Raw genomic sequence first — 19,349 nt, 5'->3', positions numbered from 1 at the left:
GCAGAGAGAAGTTAGAGAAGACAGGGGGAAGGAAGGAAAGATCAAGGAGACCTGGAGGAGGCACATGGAATGGAGAGACATGTGAAAAAGCTGCTCTTGCTTCTCATCCTTGGACTTATACCAGGAACTTGGGGTACATGACAGGAGACACTTGAAAGAGACAGAGATGTAGGTGAAAAACCTGTGGGGAGACTGTCAATGTCAACCTTTATCTTGCGCTTGGATTTTGATTTTGCTCCTTCTTTCCAGACTCCTGTCCCCGCCAGCCCTTACCTTTTTGAGTCCCCACCAGAAGGTACCTTAGACTGTGGCAGGCTTTTGGGCCTCAAAGATCCTTCTTTGGGCCAATTCTATATGGCTGGGCATTTACATGGTAGAATGGGTAACTTTGGAGTATTTTATTGGAAACTATATTAACTGTATTCTTTCTTTTTTCTCTATTGCACTCTTGCTATATTTTATTTTCCATTGAAGGTCTTATGCATTAAATGGCCCAATCTATTTATAGCAGGCAAGTTTGGAGTCCTGAGGTGCTGACAAAACAAGGAGACCACAGTACTAAAGTGTCTCTGAGGTCATGACAACCTACAAACCAAGCAAACCCAGCTCAAAGCCCATAAACACATCAGTGTTCCAAAATCAAAATGCTAGGACAGCCAATCAGAAGAGCTGAATAGTCTTGAAACAATAATAATTTCCTTACTTTGCTTCCTGCTTTTACTACATGTAAGTATTTCCCTTGAGCTCCTTGTCTGTGGGGTGCTCCTAACCATTTCTAAGTGCTTCTAGCCAGTTTGGTAGTGTCCAATTTAAGCTGATTGTTGCTCAAATCAACTTAAAATTTTTGAATATACCTCATTTATTTTTTAATAAGAGGTAATACAACAAGAATCCTGGCCTAAAGAACATTAGGCCAGGATTTTTTTTTTTTTTTAAAGATTTATCCATTAATACATTTCTGGGGAGTGGTGATGAGAGGATTCACCAGAGACAGACTGGGGAGCAGAGCAGGCAGATCTACTGAAATACATTGCTGACGGGAGTGGTGGATGGGTCATGAGAGGTCTGCCGGGCTATGTGGGTCAGCTCCCTGGTCAGGGTTCGAACTCAGGCTGCAGCAGCTGTAGAGAGCTTCATAGTGATGTGCTTTAACTCTTGTACCACCAGGGAGGATGCAACATTAGCTGTTTTTAATAGCTATACTTATGATCTTTAAACAAACATCCAAAAATATCATTAATCTAACAGTTTTTCTTGGTAGTAATACCAGTTACAAAATAGTACTTACAACAACAACAACAACAACAACAACACACACACACCCCCCCCTACTAATGAGGAGGGAAGACTTCATTAAAATCTTGACTGCTGGGCCCTCCCTGGTGGCGCAGCGGGTTAAAGCACTGCACTGAGAATCTAAATGCTGCTTCCGCATGAGTTCAATTCCCGCCTGCCCCTGAGGTGACCACATGTTGTGGCAGACCTCTCCTGACCAGCCCGCTGCTCCCCTCAGCAGTGCATTTCGTCGATCTGCCTGTTCTGTTCCCCACTCTGTCTCTGGTGAAGACTCTCACCGCCCCTGAGCCTCTGGCCTGTACCCGAGTTATGTATGCACAAATAAATAAATCTTTAAAAAAACAAAAAGTCTTGACTGCTTACTTTTGGAAAGTGGGTTATTGCTAATAACTATATTGGTATTTCTTCAATGAGCATTAATTACTGTGCGACAAGACACACATTATTCTTTAAATAGCTGTAATAATCAAGTCCTACAAGATCTGTTATCACACTTCCCCAAATATGGAGCCAAGAAGGTCTAACATCACTCTTTCTTCTCATACAGTTCCCCAAATGTGGATTCATTCCATTTGGGAACTTTGATGGCCATTTCACCTTTCAGCGCTGACAGAGAAACTCAGATAAGAGCTGGGAGAAGTTATTCTGCACTATATTTCTCATTTGTGCTTTAAGCAGGCACCTGAAATTTATAACAAAAGGCCATATTTACTCACAACTGTGCTTGTTAAAGGAGCAGGAACTGCAGGCAAGTTTGGATCAGACATCACTTTCCAAGATGTGCGATAGGGAGGCTAATTATTTGGAGGGCTATCCCTTTGCACATGTTTTGTTCATCTGTGGGCATTGTCATAAAAAACTGGCTTTTAGCTGAGCAGCCCTCTCAGGGTGGTGCTGTGGAGCAGCTGCTGTGGACTGGAAAGTGCCACTCCAACTGGTGTGCATAAGAACCACCTGGGGATAGCTGGGAGCATCTGAAAGCAAGCATTTGTCATCGAAGTGATGCTTTCCCTGGGCTCTGGAACTGGAAGATGTCACTGTTTTCTTTGCTTCTCTGCTAGAACCCAATGAATAGCATTATATGATACAGTGGAAATTTGGATGGCTTTTGGTGGTGATAATGTTTTTGAGGAGCCAAGAGGGGGGCGGTGATGTGGCATCCAGTTAGGTTGCCAAGGTCCAATTGAAAATTAATGACAGAAGGAAAGAAAGAGTTGAGTTAGACATTTGTGCCTGTGAATTACTCTCCACCTTAACTTGAGCCCTGCTTTATATTAGATCTGCGTTGGCACGTTTTGATTTTGGGCAGGGATTCAGCTTTGTCCATGTTGCCAGAGGCTGTGTGTGTAATAGAGGCATCACATGCAGTGACAGGCTTGTAGAAAAAGCAATCTGCACTGATACAGATCAAAGGGGAACATTTCCATCGAAAAGTGCAGCCTGGGTTATTTTTGCATCCCAGGGTGATGTGATGTTTGGGGTCACGTCCGGTGGCTGTCCAGGTGTGTGTGACTCTCAGTGATAATGATGGATGTGGGACCTAACATTCCACAGTAGTCTGATTTTTAGGAGGAGAGGCAGCCTTATGGTGAAGCTTCCTGAGCAGGGGGTCCTGAGTTGGGGCTACGGAACCCTGACTACTGGCACCCTGGGTTGTTCCAGCCTTGGGCATGACTCTGATCCTTTGTCAGAAACTGACAGTGCATGGTAACTGAAAGCTGAAGCATAGCGATTATTCACTTCCTTTATTCCTCATTCATCAATGGCAATTGCCAGCTCACACTGAAGAACCCCACAAGGCAGAAGGCAAAAGTGGGAGGAGAGCAAAGTCAGGGCATGGTTTCTCCTCTTTTGTTAGTGGTTCTGTAAAAAAAAAATATTTTGGTGGTAGGGAAAGGAGTAGGAGGTGAAAGGGAAAAAAACAGGTAATTTTGGGTTTCACTAATCTCTCTGCTTCCATCTTCTATGACTTACTGCTCATACCAGTGTACCCCTTTCCATATGTAAGGGGTGGATCTATAGCCTGGAATTATATATTTGGTATAGAGATTTTGCATTATTCTACCTCTACGCCCAATTATATTAATCAGCAGTTTGACAATTCAGTGTTACTCTGCAAAAATTTTTGCTGAAGCTCTTTACATGCCGTTTGTTTGATTGATTGATAAATCCATACAAAATATTCACTGAATGCTTACTGTGCCCCAGACCCCAAGCAGAGATTTGGGGTGACCCAGCTAAGAGCAGTTTGCCTTCATAGGATTTACTTTAATTAGAAGGCTAGAAAGTTAAGACAATAATTAGGATACACTATAGTAAGTGCACTGATAAGGGAAATCCTTATCATCAAGATGAGTGGATTTAACAAGGTGAAAAAGGGTGAGGAGACACTATTATTCTAAGCAGAGGGTCATCTTAAGTAGCACTTCATAATTTCTCTTCACTTGGCATATAGATTTAGGAAGTCCTGAGTGAAAAAGAACTTCCCTTATAAAGATCCTCCTGGATGATGATTATTATCCAGCAGAACTTCATTTACTTTCCTCTAAAATCATATACCCATGGTATATGATTTTGTGTTATGGCCACTGCAGGATCTGGAAGGCCTTAGTTCTTCTATCTCTCAATTAGGAGTTTTGCACATGGACTTGAATGTTGAATTAAAAAGTATATTGATTTAGGACGCAATGGAAATCAATTCTATATCACAAAGCTAGGTGGGAAAGGCAATTCACGTGTGATTTTGACTCGTTTGCTGCTCCCTGGATTGGCTAGTGAGCTGGCTATATTTGGCCTTCTTGAAGGTTCTCGGATCTGCTCTATCTCTTCCTGTCAGACCAGCCAGTGGTGGGCACCCTGACCCCTGGCTATTTCCTGAGAGATCTTACTTTAGCTACACTTAAGTTGTTATAATTTCAGGCCCATGTATACATTCTTCAACAACAAATATTTTAGTTCAACTTATTTCAACACAGTCAAGAGCTTCCTGTGCCCCCGGCTCTGTGGTTGGAGCTGATGATACAAGAATGAATAAGACAGGCCCCTGTTCTTAAATATTCCAAGTGTCCAGCTGATCTAGGGATGGGGCAGTGGGCTAGAGGGATGGGCATGAAGGCTTTGGGTAATAGCTCTCTATAACATGAAAAGGAAATATGTTGTAGCTTTAGGAAATTCTAAGATAATTCTGGCAGAAAATAGGACCTGGTCCCTTGGGACATTATATGTTTTACCCCCAACTTCCTTTCTTGCTATTGACATGGAATTATTTCTATTCCTTTACCCTGAGTTCTTTTTTGGGTGATGGAGTGGGTGGGGCTGAGATTATTTGGGAGACCCACACTCATCAGTTTGTAAATGGGGCCTCTCAGCAGCTTGAAAGAGTTGATATTACAATATAATAGGAAATAAATCTTTGGTCTTTGTTCCTGTTATAGAGCTCCTAAAATGCTTCTAATTTCCTGAGTGACAGAATAAAAACCACTCTCTGTTATGTTTGGTCTTAGTCCTTGATTCCTGACATAAGAGAAATCTCTGAAGCAATGAGCATCTTTTTCTTTTGTATACTAATGAGGTGACAGGTAGGTGGGGAGGCCTGTGTCTAGTTATAGCTTCAGGATGGGGGCTACTTGCCAGGAAGACTAAGGTGTGATTAGAGTGATGGATCTCTCATGCTCTTCTCCTAATATCTGAGAAGGGAAAGTGGAGAGGAGCAGGGGATTGAGCTAATCAAATAGCCAGTGCTGTTACGGAAACCTCTGTAAAAACATCTGACACATGGGGTTCAGAGAGCTTATGGATTTTTGAACATATTGAGGTCCTAGAAGTTCTGTGTATCCCTCCCCCACCTTGACTTATATATCTCTTTCATTTATCTGTTTATGAAATGTGATTTTCAGAATAAACTTGTCATGTAAGTAAACTGTTTTCCTGAGTTCTGTGAAATGTTCTAGCAAATTGTCATCAAAACTGAAGAAGAGAGCAAGGGGTACCCTGATTGACAGCTGGTCAGTCAAAACATATGGGAGGCCTAATATTTGTGATTGGCGTCTGAAGCGGGGCAGCTTTATGGGACTTGAGGCTGAATTTTTAAACTATGTTCTAACTCTAGATAGTGTCACAGTTGACAAGAACTGTAGACTTGAGAGGTAGCTAATTGGTTGGTGTGGGGGAAAAATGTCTCCATATATTTGGTGTCTGAGTGTTGTAAGTAAAAACAATTCAGAACTTCCAAAAATGAACATATAGATAATCAGTAAAAAAGATTTTCAAGTAATAATACTTGATTTTTTTCATTCATTTGGAGTACATTACCTTGGAATTTATGATTGTTAAAAACAATTTAGTCTAACTTGATTTTCATGTTAGCTATGAAAAAGGGGTCCTGGATAAAAATTAAAAGAATAGGGCCCTCCCTGGTAGCACAGCAGGTTAAAACACAGCACTGAGAAGCTAAAGGCACTTCCACATGAGTTCGATTCCCCGTCTACCCTGGAGGTGATGCACATGGCGCGGCAAACTGCTTCTGACCCTCCCCCTGTTCGCCTCAGCAGTGTACTTCGTTCATCTGCCTATTCTGCACCCTACACTGTCTCTGGTGACTCCTCTCACTGCCCCTGCACCTCTGACCTGTACCCCAGTTCTGTATGTAAAAGTTAATAAATCTTTAAAAAAAATTAAAAGAATAAACTCTCTTTGGCAACACTGAAGCAGGCAAAGCTGACACAATTAGAAACAATACTTAACTACTCAGGAAGACAGTTCTCTTAAATAGAAACCATGGTATAACAAATTCTGTTGAAACATTCTGGTACCAACTTTGCACTGGAAGACTTAGTGCTGATATCCAGGCTCTAAGTCACTTTTCTCTATTATACAAAGAGTCAAATTAACAGTGGCATTCATCTAATGGGTTGTTTATTTCCAGAAGTCATGAAAGCCAGAAAACCATAGCAACCACTGTAGGCAGAGATGATGTGAAAGGGATTTATCCTCTTGGCAAAAAAGAATTAAAAAAAAAAAAAGGTGTGAAAAGTCCTGCAACACTCACCAACAGTTCTAGGCAACTTCACTTTTCCTTTTTTCATTCTGCAGGAGTTACAACCCAGCAGGAATGGTAATTATGGTGAAGGGTTATTTGTTGCTTCCCCTATAACTCTGATTTTATAATTCTAAGCTCAGCGGCAGAGCCCAAAGTTCATGCACACGTTTATAGTGAAGGTAATGACAATGAGCATATCAAGAAATGACAAAGCACTCGGTATGTGCCATGTATTATAAGCTCTCAGATTCTTCCTTATTAAAGTCATCTCTCAGGGGCCTCCCTCGTGGCAAAAGGGGTTTAAACAAAGCACTATGAAGCTACCTGCAGCATGAGTCCCATCCCTGGCCAGGAGGTGACCTACATGGCGTGGCAGACCTCTCCTGCCAGCTTCTCCCGTCAGCAGTGCATTTCAGTCATTCTTTCTGTTCTGTTCCCCACTCTGCTTTTGGTAAATGCTCTCACCCTCTGGACCTCTGACCCTATGCTAAATAAATAAATCTTTAAAAAAATGTCATCTCTCAGGAGCTACATGAACTCATAGGTCATGAAAATTACTGTACCAATTCATCTAATGGCAAAAACTTAGCTACCAAATCTGGGTCATGGATGATGAAATTGCTGCTTTGCTGTTAATGTAGTTGTTAAGCCATATTAAAATCAATGGATACCTAATTGGCCAGCGCAAACTGCATCCGTTTGTTCAACAAATAATGGTGAAAACTTTGTGATTCAAAACTGGATAGTACGACAAATCAAATACCATGGAGTTCACCTTATTTACCAAGGCTCAGCTACTTTTCTTGAATACATTCTCTGGATCATTGTACACCTTTAAGTTATGGAGTTCTGAAAATGTTAATTTTTTAAAAAGATTTTTAAAATTTATTCATACAGAACTGGGGTACAAGCCAGAGGTGCAGGGATGGTGAGAGGATTCACCAGAGACAGAGTGGGGAGAAGAACAGGCAGATGGATGAAGTACACTGCTGAGGGGAGCAGCAGGCCGGTCAGGAGAGGTCTGCCGTGCCATGTGGGTCACCTCCAGGACTGGGGATCAAATTCACACTGAGGCTGCTGAGGCTAGCTTGCAGTGCTGTGTCCTAACCCATTGCACCACCAGGGAGGGCCTGAAAATGTTAATTTTGAGATGTGATTTTGTTGGTTTACTTTGTGTGTGTGTTTTCAGAAAGTGTTCTTGTTGCTTCAAGGAGGAATGGGATTTTGGCAGTTCTTACTCCATCATTCTGAAAGTGCTTCTCTCCATTTTCATGCTCTACAGTTATATGTAAAAAGTCACTGGGATTAAATGGACTCCTGGGCACCCACACTATTCTGCATATGTGGGACAGTGAACTGCCTGGCGGAAGGACCTGAGGCAGTGAGTATCCAAGCATCTTCTGTTTCAGCTGGAACTTTTCTTAACTTGGAGAGGAGCAGGCAGTTAACATGGGGAATGTGAAAGAAATGCCACCAGCCAACTGGTCATGGGTAAAAGGTTTCTGGGTAAGTGTAACTCATGGCATGTTACAAAACTCAGCTGCTATATAGCTCACTTTGCTTTAATTTCATGGTAGAAAAATATATCACACTGTGAAGCATCTTGTCCAGACCTTTGATTTCAATGCAAACTTGGATGCTTATGCTGAGAATAGAAAATATATTTAGGCTGCCTCAAGTGTATTGCCTACTCTCTTCCCTCTTGTTCAGGGACAGTCCTTAAGACTCAACCTGTGATCTTTTTTCCCTCAAGGCAAGAGTGTAGAGCAGTGGATTCAGACAGTATCATGTGAACTGGGAAATATGTGTAGAGGAGCAGTTTCTATATATATTAACTTTAAAAAAAATCAAGAAAGTCTAGATCAAAGGATAGTTGTGTCAGGTTAATCTGATTTCAATATAGAGAGTTGCTTCTCATGACAAAAGATCTAAATCAGCTCAATTGTCACCTCCTCTGATATTTTCCTCATTTCCTCCAGGGAGTAAATGCACTTGACAGGTTTCTGCCAGTGACCACCTTCTCAGTTCGTTACAGATATGCGTTTGTCTGTCTGTCCGGTCTAGTGCTTCTGTCATCAGGGTGGTTTTGGCCCCCATGGGACATATTTTTGGGCAGCAGCACTGAGCTGGGCTATGCTGCTGGCATCTGGTGAGTAGGGGCCGTGATGTTGCAAGCATCCTATAATGCATAGGCCAGGTAAAGGCATGTTCCTCTCCAAATATCAGTTATGCTAAGGTTGAGAATCCCTGCTCTAGTCCAAGGGATTTGAGGACAGTGTGTGTGTGTTGCTGGGCATATAATAATACATAATAAATGTAAACATATGATTTGATTAAAGGACAGTATAAAAGCCCATTCCTTTCTTATCATTTGAAGTGGTTTGAAGGCTTATAACTATGTATTTAAAGTTTTCTTGGTTAGCCACTGAAAGGGAAAGCCAGAAAGATCAAACACTCCATTTATTCATAGGGATAAATGTCAAAAATGCATGGAAAAAAGTCAACCTGAGAGACTCTGGGGGCGAGCCGGAAAATGAAATCCTTCTAACATTTCTTTAGAAAGGCATCGTTCAGTCTTACCTTAGCTGATGGGGCTGGCACTTCTCATTCATCAGAATAGGCACATCCTTTCATCTGAATTTGTTTTATTCCTCAGTGTGGTTTTCGGATGTGGACTTGGTCTCCTGTTCTCTGTTATGGAGACCCGGGGCAACACTATAGGGTGAGACACAGTGCCAGCAGCCAGTGCACAGCTGGGAGAGAAGCTGGACATGGAAAGGAAACTTTCTGCCTCCATTTTACTCCCATATGGAAAACAAAACAAAACAAACAAACAAACAAAAAAACAGGCTTTTGCAGTTGGGAGGGGAAAAGAAAGAATGGGAACAATAGGTGGCTTGACTTCTCGGACTTGGGGCCTTACATTCCAGTGGGCATCGGTGTGGAATCAAAGTGTGCTGGGATAGGGCTGCATCTTCTGCACAGTGTTTTTGCAGAAAAAAACGAGCACAGGCTTGATAACACATACCCTCAACCTCCACCCAAATACCCTGCTGGGATATGTGTGGACACACAGCAAACACACAGACATGCTTGTTGAAGGGACTTTGGTATAAACTCAGTAATGAATAATTTGATTTAGCAAGTGATGTGAGCTTTGATAAATAGCCAAGGATTCACTACTAAGTATTTACTTTTCAACAGGATGTTGGCCAGATGCTGTTTTCATTAGATTCATTTAGTCATTCCTGTGAGTTAAGAAAAGCCATCTTCTTTTTATAAATGAAAGAATTAAGATCAAGAGAGGTCAGCCAACTTGCGTAAGGCTGTAGAACTAATGTGGCAGAGAGCAGCTGAACCCATCTAGTTTGCACTGCTTTAAGGGAGGGGCCTTTTGTTTCTGTGAAGTGGTGACTGGCGGACTGGGGGCGGGGGTCGGGTGGGGGGAGGCAGGACTGGGTTTGGTGGGTCTGGGGCTGCCTCAGCTAGTGTCCACGTCCACGGTGCTCAGCAGACCTTGAAAGCTGTCTAAGTGGTTACACAGCTGTCAGGCCCTAAAGTACAAGGGAGACACAACTTATCTAAGTACTTTTTTGAGTAAAGACTGAGAACTTATGGACAAGCTTGACTTGAATTCCAAGGTAAGCTGGGTACTGAGAAGGCAGAGGAAGAAGGGGTTACTCAGAGCAGGAGGGGTGTGCCCAAAGAAACTCAAAACTCCAGCTATCTGGAGAGAGGAGCGTCTTTATACTTCATGTATGAAGTGCCCATGATGATGAGCCAGTGATCTTCAGCCAAATCCACATTTTTTTTGCCCCACCTTGCGTTCGGCCACTAAAACTTAACTCCTTTGTTTTCAACCCTGGTTCCCCAAACCTATAAAACTTCATTTCTCTCCTTAATCAGGAGGGAGATTTGTGTTGACCTCTTACTTTGTTGCCAATCAGTTTGCAAAAGCCAATTTGTCTTTTCAAACACCTGATGTCATTATCTGATTTAGAGACTGCAGGTAGAGGACCCCATAGATTGGCAACAAAATTGTATATGTTCTTTTACCTGCATTAAAAAAAATATAATAGTTTATTTTTACATCATTTTGTGCATTTTTCATCTCAGTTGTAATCCCTGTGGGCTTCCCATCACCAAATCACCTGTGTGCCATCACCATAGTCCAGTGCATTTCCCTCCCCCGACTGTTTTTGATCCCAATCCCCACTGTACCCCCGTAAAATGTCTCTGATCTATAGCTGTTCACTGTTATTATTTTCTCACCTGGTCTGTTATATTCCTGCCATGAGTGAAACCATCCTGTATTTTTCTTTTTCTTTCTTGCTTATTTCATGAAGCATGATCTTTTCCAGCTCCATCCAAGTTGCTGCAAAAGACATGTGTTTCTCTTTTTTGGTTGCTGAGTAATACTCCATTGTGTATATGTACCACATCTTTTTAATCCAGTCATCCACTTTTGGGCATTTGGGCTGTTTCCATGTCTTTCCAATTGTAGTTTAGATAAAGCAACAATAAACATGGAGGTGCAGGTATCTTTTTGAATCAGTGTTTTTGTGTCTTTTGGGTAGATACCTAGGAGTGGGATTGCTGAGTCATATGGAAGCTCCATGTTTAGCAGTTTGAGGAACCTCCAAACTGTTTTCCATAGTGGTTGTACTTGTTTGCATTCCCACCAGTACCTGCATCTTTTAAAAAAGATTTATTTATTTATGCTTGCAGAACTGGGGTACAGGCCAGAGGTGTGGTGGGTGAGAGGATTCATCAGAGACAGAGTGGGGAGCAGAGCAGACAGATCTATGGAAATACACTGCCAAGGGGAGCAGCGGGTGGGCAAAAGAGGTCTGCCACGCCATGTGGGTCACTTTCCTGGCTGGGGCTCAAACTTGTGCTGCAGTGACTTCTGAGAGCTTCATAGGTGGTGTTTTAACACATTGTGCCACAAGGAGAGCCCTCTTTTACTTGCATTTTAATGAAGACAGTGTAAGGATCAGGTGGCCTTAACAGAATCCAGCCTCTGTGATACAGTGTCACCACTTCACTGTGCACATATTGCTTGTGCTTCCTGAGGCCACAAACCATGGATGGAGTTACGATCACTGCTTCCATCCATGCATTATAGACTCCTTTCCACTAGCTAATGAGGAAATCCAGCCTCTCTACAACCCTCCAGAGTTTTCTTCAGGTCTTAAGAGTTTTGGGTAGGTCCTTATCTATATGCCAGGCAACTTCGGTCAATGTCCTTCTTCATTTCTCTCTTTGACCTGACCTCTCTCAGGCACTAGCAGCATGGTGCAGACCTCTCAGTATAGTTTTGGAGTTGGACCCTCCATAGCTCATTGTATCCTGCCTCTGCTATGAACTCCCTGAGAAGTTGGACAATTTGTTCATATTTATTTTCTTCCTTGATAAAATTACAGCTAGCTCTCACTGTTATACAGATTAAATGAGAGAATCCATTGAAAGTACTCAGCATGGTGTCTTGCGAATAGACCTGTTTCAAGTTTAGCTATTACTAATGTTAACTCCGCCCTGTCTTCCAGGCATGATAAGAAACAGCAGCAGCTGCATTTGGGAGACTGCCTGGGTGGAGAACTCTTTAGAGACCAACCTGGGGATACATCTCTGTAGAAACAGTAAGTTTTTGGATTTGGAGAAAAAGATAGGGGGAGGGGCAAGCCTCCAGTTAGAGAGGTTGAGCTCCTTTCTACTACTCTTTACCTCTGATAAACATTTTGTAGTTTTATTGGCCTGAAAATATAGATTAATTTTTTTTTCACTAAACATTTAAAAAATATTATTACTGGATATTTGAACAGGCAACCTGTGTTATTTTTACCTGGACTTGTCTGTTAAACTTTTAAATACTTTATTTTCCAATTGGAGGGTAGATCTGGCAGGCAGAAACTATTTTTAAAAAGAATTTCAGGCACCTTGGAGACAAGTGGCCCAGAAAGTGATAGTATGATATCTAAGGTAAGATTTGAGGAATCAAGAATTTGGAAGAAGTTATCAGAATGTACATGCATGGTTCCTGAAAAGCTCTCTAGATATTTTCTGTTACTCTGGTGAATGTGAGAGTGGTACTGCTGAGGTGGAGGGAGTTAACGCCTCCTTGTCCCTAAGTCTTTTGGAATTCTTATTAGATGCTTTATTACACAGAGAAGTCTGTATCGTTCTCACATCTTGAACTGCAGTGTAATTCGAGTTTGAGGTTGTTTCTGTCCAACACTATCAATGGGGAGCACATGGGATTGAATTAAGCCTGAATTCACCCCCATGGGGAATACCAATATGCTCTAAAGCAGACTTAATGGTAACAATATTTAATTCTGCTCGCATGTATCTATCTTTGCCTGAAACAGCAGGATTCTTACTTTAATAGGCTGGGTCTCTTTGCAAACAAAGAGAACCCACTGTATCTAGTCAAAGCACAAAAAGGATTTAGCTAATAAAGAATATAGGAGACTCCCAGAAACTCCATGTGGACCTGAGGGCCTGGACGTCAGAACAATACTGAAATGTTCCTGGTATCTGCCCCCAGAATGGCCCTGCTGCCATTGCTTTGGGAACTGATGTGACAACTCGCAGTGCTGGTGGCCCATTGGCCACAAGACCCGGGATCTTTCACACTCCAAAACAGAGCGCTTCCTTTCCCCATTGCAGAAGATGGATTCCACACAGAGCCTGCTGCATTGTTTCCCTTCTTTCTTCAGAGATTATGTTTCAAGTAAGTGTGTCCACCATTAAGCTGAAGTTGGTTCAAACCTGCCCAGGAACGCTGACTGTTAAATTTCAGGGGATTTTGTTGTCCAATTTAAGAATCATGAGTAACTTGAAACAGCCCATGGTAGGAATATTTACACCATGGAAATTGGAAAGTGTTATAAATCAAAGCCTTTTACCCCTCTAAGGAGCCAATTATGAAACATTTACCATCACGTCTCTGCAGAGAATGCTGGGTAATTTGGGCTTACAGCTCCTTTGGGAAGTTAGACCTCCTAATGCATGAACTTCTCTAGACACTGGTATGCTGTTTAAACTTTGCTGCATACAACCACTAAAATAGCAAACTGTTGGTTTCAAGATTTCCTCCAAATGATTCCCTTATCAAAGTGTCGTCTAATGCCTGAGGTAAGACTGAGTATGCTTCAGGTTATAGCTGGAATCTACAGCCTTGTCTCCTTTATGCAGCACACTGCCAAGTGGCTGTTTTCCCTGAAATAACTCAGAGTATTATTGAGGAACAAAATGGAACCATGTGGCCCTTTGAAACATCACTGGAAAGTCATGGGTCATGACCATTCTGAGTATGTTGTCTTCTAGTTTTAGTCTCTGGGAATTATTCCTAGAAAGAAGTAGATAGAAATGACTCCAAAGATAACTGATGATGGACATGGCCACATAGCAATTATGAGCGACGTGCAGCAAGGGGCACCTTCTTTCTGAAAACAGAAGAAAATTAAAAAAAAAAAAAAAAGAGGGAGAGCCTTGGCAGATTCAGATGTGGGAAATCTGATATCTGATTGCTGGAAGATAGTCTCCATTGGGAACGATGGGAATTGGGAAGGCTAGCGTGTGACAGTGGGGGAGGCATTAATAAAGGACGAGAGGGTGTGGGTCCCATGCCTTTCCCCCTTCTATATCCTCATCCTTTCAAGGCAGCAGGGTGACCCCAGGGTCTTCCTGAGTTCTGGAGAAGCAGTTCCAGGCTTGCCCAGGATAAAGCTTACCTTGACAGGCCTGCAGCAGGGCTGCTTCCAGTCATGGTCTGCAGCACAAATATTTCAGAGCCATTAGGCCTGATGTGGACTGGTTGGAGTGAGGGTCAGTTTTGGGTATCAGAGTTGTCTCTGGAGTCCAGAAGCAGAGACATAGCTCTGAGTCCAAACAGAATGTTTTCAAGAAGACTTTTGCGAAGGATACAAAACCTTCTTTTAGCTGCAAAACACCCTTCCTCTGTGACAATGGCTCTGTGGTGGGTGCAGGAAGGAGAGATTACCCAGCCCAGTGGTGCTAGAAGGTGACCAAGGCACCAGTGGAGAGCCCCTTTTAGGTTACAGTCACTTCACTGCTTACTAAAATAAAGTGTTTTATAAGGTTTCTCAGGGGGTCCTTTGAGATGCAGTGGTTAGATATATACTCAGCCTGGCTTTTCTAGCTCCCAAGCCACTTCCCCCTCTGGAGACTTAGATGCAGGTGTAGAGCAGAAGTAGAAAAAGATCTGCATGGAAATAGACCTGAATCCGAAGGCACACTGCGCCCATGGAGAAAACATTCACTCTCTGAACAGTAAGAACCTTTCCCAAATAAACCACCAGCTGGTGAGGCTTTAATCTGAGACTCTGTCTCTGGGGGAAGCAGGCTAAGATGGCATCAAGAGATATTAACTTTAATTAACATTACCACTAATATTTTATGTTTTCTCCATCTAGCATATTCTGGAGAAAATTCAGTAACCTATCAATTATTTCTGTGCCTATCTAGAAATCCTCATTCCATTCCCTGCAGGTGCACTAGTTTTTGGTATTGTGGCCACTCCTATTACTGTCTATCTCTTGTCTGTGCCATTTCAGCCTTCTCTGTTTTGCTTCTGCCCAAACTAGCAACACACAAACTCCCCACACCCAACCTCTCATTCCCCAGGCACTTTTTCTTTTTTAAAGGTTTTTTAAAAAAGATTTATTTATTGATGCATTCAGAACTGAGGTATAGGCCTGAGGTTCAGGGCCAGTGAGAGGATTCAGCAGAACAGGCCAACTGATGAGGTACATTGCTGAGGGGAGCAGCAGGTAGGTCAGGAGAGGTCTGCTGCACTATGTGGATCACCTCCGGGGTGGGGATTGAACTCATGCCGAAGTGGTTTTAGATTCTTAGTGCTGTGCTTTAACCATTGCACCACCAGGGAGGGCCCCCTAGGCACTTTTATCCCAGGACTTTGAGTTATGTCACAGGGCGACCCAACATGAATTGGGTTGCCTCTCTGTGGGTGCTCACCTGTGCACTTAAGATTCAACTGCACTGTAGACACACACAAACAGGTCAACCATGGGTTCATCTACAAGGGATAAAAGGAAAGGAACAACCCAGGGAAAGAGAGAGAGAAAGAGACATGTTGAATAATGCATCCTACCAGTTCTGCTGATGTGGAACCCCAATTGCATGCTGAAAGCTAATGACAAGCCAAGTGACCAGTCTCCAGCCATGAGAACAAGAGAGAGAGAGACCCTCAGCCCAGCATGTCTGGTCTTATATCCAAAACCCCAAAATGGTTGCTTAACTCTGCCCTTGGGTCCCTGCAGTCCTCCCTTTGGTGTTGCTGGGATTTATAGTTTCAGTGTCTGGAGTAGGGGGTGGAGTCTGAAAAACCTATATCTGTAGAGTTTGTTCAGGACATCCTTTCCCCCTAATAGTTAGGAGAGATGCCTATGGAAGACCCATGGGGATAGTCTGACTTCACCAAATAAGGATGTTTCCCTTTTTCTTGGAAAAAACAATGAACACATTATGGCTGTTAAGTAAATGATACTAAGACCTATGTGTTCTTTCCCAGAAGATACATCCTGCATATTTTAATAAGGGCTGAGACCAAGGAAGCAAGGAAGACAGTTGATTTATTTCCCCCCTTTGAGAGGATGGCTCGAGAGACTAGACTTTCGTTCTCATTTTCACATGAAGTAACCCCAGATCCATTCTCAGCATTCCTATCACTCTCCTGGGGTCTGTTCTCACTTCATCATTTCCTGAGTGGCTGATTAGATTCATGTAACAACTACCCCTTCTGACTACACTTCCAGCAGAGGTGCCTTCTTAAAACACAGAGGCAATAATTGTACTCTGTGGCTTAAAACCTGTCAAAGGGGCCGTACTGTACAGATAGTGAATGGTCTCTGCGTGGCCCCAGGATCCCTGATGATCCAGGCCCTGCCTGTCTGTCTATGCTGTTTCCCAGCATATCTGTCTCTACTTCTGCTTCTCACCCTACACCTGCACCAGCATCAACTCTACTTGTGAACTTGTTAAAAATGCAATTCATGGACCCACTTCTGACCTACTCAATCATAAATGCTGAGGTTAAACCCATACATCTGAGTTTTAGTAAACTCCAGGTATACCTATGCAAGCTCAAATTTAGGAACCACTCACCAAAAGCAAAGAAGGAATGTTCTGACCCCCTACTATATCTGGAAATTCCTGCTCCTCCTGAGAGTCAATTTGTTCATTTCTTCCATGAATCCTTCTCTGCTTTCACCTTACTGCATTTACCACTCCCTCCTGGTGCCCACACACTTTCATCATGAAGTATAAACTACAGTTTTTCAGTTTACTTGCTCAGATCTCTAAAAATTTGAAAATTAAAAGTTTGTGTTAACTTCTTTTCTCTGGCCCTCATTCTCTGGCCCTACTCTCTCCCCTCCCCTACTTTCCCTCTTCCTCTCCTCTCCCACCCCCAGTTTCCATAATGAAGGAGGCTGCAGGAGAGAATAGGAATCCACTGTTAAAAGTTCACTGGCTGTGTTCACCAGCTAGAATCTTTTTTTTTTTTAAGATTTATTTATTTATTCATACAAAACTGGGGTATATACTAGAGATGCAGAGGGTGATAAGATTCACTAGAGACAGAGTGGGGAGCAGAACAGACAGATCAAAGAAGTACACTGCTGAGGGGAGCAGTGGGTGGGTCAGGAGGGTTCTGCCTCGCCATGTGGATCTCCTCCAGGGCAGGCGGGGATGGAACTCATGTGGAAGTGGCTTAAGCTTCTTAGTGCTGTGCTTTAACCCACTGCACCACCAGGGAGGGCCCTAGAATTGCTTTTGACTGCCTTTTGACAGGATGTAGCCAACATTGTCCCAGATATCGAAGGACTAGACCCATCATTAGCTTTTGAGGGAAGAGAAGATCTGTAGTCAAAAAATGATCAGTTGCTGGCACTAAGGTAAGTTTGCTCTGTAATCCTAACTGTTGTTTTTAAATGGATCAATTGAAGATATAGTTGATTTTCTCTTTAGTCTGAGAGCAACAAATACTCTTCGTAAAATCTAAGCCAGTAAAAGAAACCTTGGAGTTTCACCGTTAGGGATACTTGTCTGTATATAATCTAGGAACATCATAATCTAGGAACATACCCATTGATCTACCACTCCTCTATCTGATTGCACTAATTGTGGGCAAAGAGGGCTTTTGTGAACTAAGAAAGTGGGGGTCCAAAGAGGGCTGGGCAGTTGAAGGAGCAAAGACCTACCTTTAACCTCCTCTGGTAATGTCCTCACTGCTCTGTAGAGATTGGGTAGTGGCTCCCAGAGCTGGCTACCTGGAGGGAGGTCCGCTGTGTCTATTGGGGGAGGGGCAGTTGTCAAAGCTTCCTGATTTGCTAATGGGCCACACCTCACAGTATTTCCTGTAGCTTAGTTATCCCCAGTGTTCAGGACAGTGCCCAAATACAGCAAATTCTAAGTAAATTATGGCTGAAGTTTTATAATTGTGAATTCCAGGCTTTGTGGGCACCATACAACAGAAAGTCATTTACCTTTCTCCCGCTGTTTAGATCTGCTCTTAGACGTCTTTGGAAAAATCTTAATTTAAAAAGATAGAAGCAAGCAGCCTGCAGCTACATTAAAGTTTTCCTCCAGGCCAGAAGCTTTCCTATAAACGATTTGATGAAATAGCAGATGGCAAAGTTACAACCTTTGTAACTCTAAGATTTAATAGAAACCACGATCAACTACAGTAATGGACTGTCTTGTAACCCAAATTGATGCTTTTATTGTGTTCTGCTGGGCTTGTCACTTGTTCTGTCTCTTCGTTAATTATGACAAAAATCACTATAATTATATGAATTGGACAATAAATCTGTAGCCAATATCCTTTGAATATAATTTGTGTAACTGAATACCCTCGGTTGAGTATTGCTTTAAGAACTAAAAAGGAGGAAAGAGATGACTCTCACAAATACAGGGCTTTTCTGAATCAGCGTGATTTGGGTTATAATAGACTGCAGTGAGAGAGCTAGTGTATGCTGGAATACTTTATATTCAGCAGAGCTCATCTGGGTCCCAGCAGTCAGGAATTCTGGGACACAGATTCTCTCCAGTAAAACTCTTTAATTTATACCCTTAATAGGCCGATTAAGGATGTGGTGGTGGAGTGATATGATTATCAGCTCAGTTTCATCAGGCTGAAGTTATAGCTCCCAAGAGCCACATATTTGCTTCTGTGTGCTGCGGCGTGGGAAGGGGCCCTCCACACATACAGTGAGTGAATGGATCCCCCTCTGGTGGAAGGTAGCTGAGATTAATAGAAAAGCCTGCTTTTTGTCAGGTATTATAATCAGGAAGATGAAAGTTCTCTCTGTAATACAGTTTTTGCTTCTACTTCCAGGATGCTGCAATTAAAGACTTGGACAGAGGATGGGGACATGAGTAATGGTGGCACCCCATATTAGCACAGCACTTCATTCATCACCACTGAAGGGCAAATGCAAAACCCTTGAAACATCTCTGGAAAAGGAAAGGGAGACGAAGTACAAGCTCCTGGGAAGTGTGATTTACCACTCAGCCAGGATGTGAGAGTCTCCATGTTAGAACCGGCCACATCTTGAAAAACTTTAACACATGTAATGACATTTATAATGTGAATGTTATGTAGGACTGATTATTCACACGATTGGTATGTGGATCTTTCCCAGGCAGGTATTTGACTTCATATATATACGCTCCCTGTTTCTCGAGAAACTCTACACCACTTACATTGAGTAGGAAGGAGAACAAGAGCTCCATGTAATAAAAGGAAAATGAGTTTGCTGTGAATGATGAGTCTGAGCAATTTCAATCCAATGTGAATCTGATTTTAACTGTTTCCTAATCAGTACAAAATATTCTAAAGAAGAATAGAAGGTTGGTGATCTTTAATTCAGCTCAAAATAAACTGGAAAGGGCTTGACTTTAGGGACATTTCATCTTGAACTAATTCCCTAGGCAGGGAGATGTGTTGATGGGGTTACCCTAAATC

General features: G+C 42.5%; 1 protein-coding gene and 1 long non-coding RNA gene across 2 annotated transcripts in view; both read left to right on the top strand.

Moving 5' to 3' along the window:
• Positions 1-7,687, top strand: part of TOPORS (topoisomerase I binding, arginine/serine-rich, E3 ubiquitin protein ligase) — a 122,538-nt gene extending 114,851 nt beyond the window's left edge. Inside the window, exon 6 of the transcript XR_001145152.1 lies at positions 7,617-7,687. The gene's annotated coding sequence lies outside the window, so the exon portion shown is untranslated. The remainder of the gene's footprint in view (positions 1-7,616) is intronic.
• A 35-nt stretch (positions 7,688-7,722) lies between these two features.
• Positions 7,723-19,105, top strand: LOC105853313. The gene is made up of 4 exons (XR_001145155.1): positions 7,723-7,840; positions 11,884-11,976; positions 12,885-13,070; positions 18,720-19,105. It is a non-coding gene; the product is annotated as an uncharacterized LOC105853313 (long non-coding RNA).
• The last annotated feature ends 244 nt before the right edge of the window (positions 19,106-19,349 follow it).

This window comes from Condylura cristata, unplaced genomic scaffold (assembly GCF_000260355.1).
Source record: "Condylura cristata isolate star-nosed mole 26May11 unplaced genomic scaffold, ConCri1.0 scaffold00006, whole genome shotgun sequence".
Lineage (NCBI taxonomy): Eukaryota > Metazoa > Chordata > Mammalia > Eulipotyphla > Talpidae > Condylura > Condylura cristata.
This window is presented reverse-complemented; position numbering and strand designations above follow the sequence as displayed.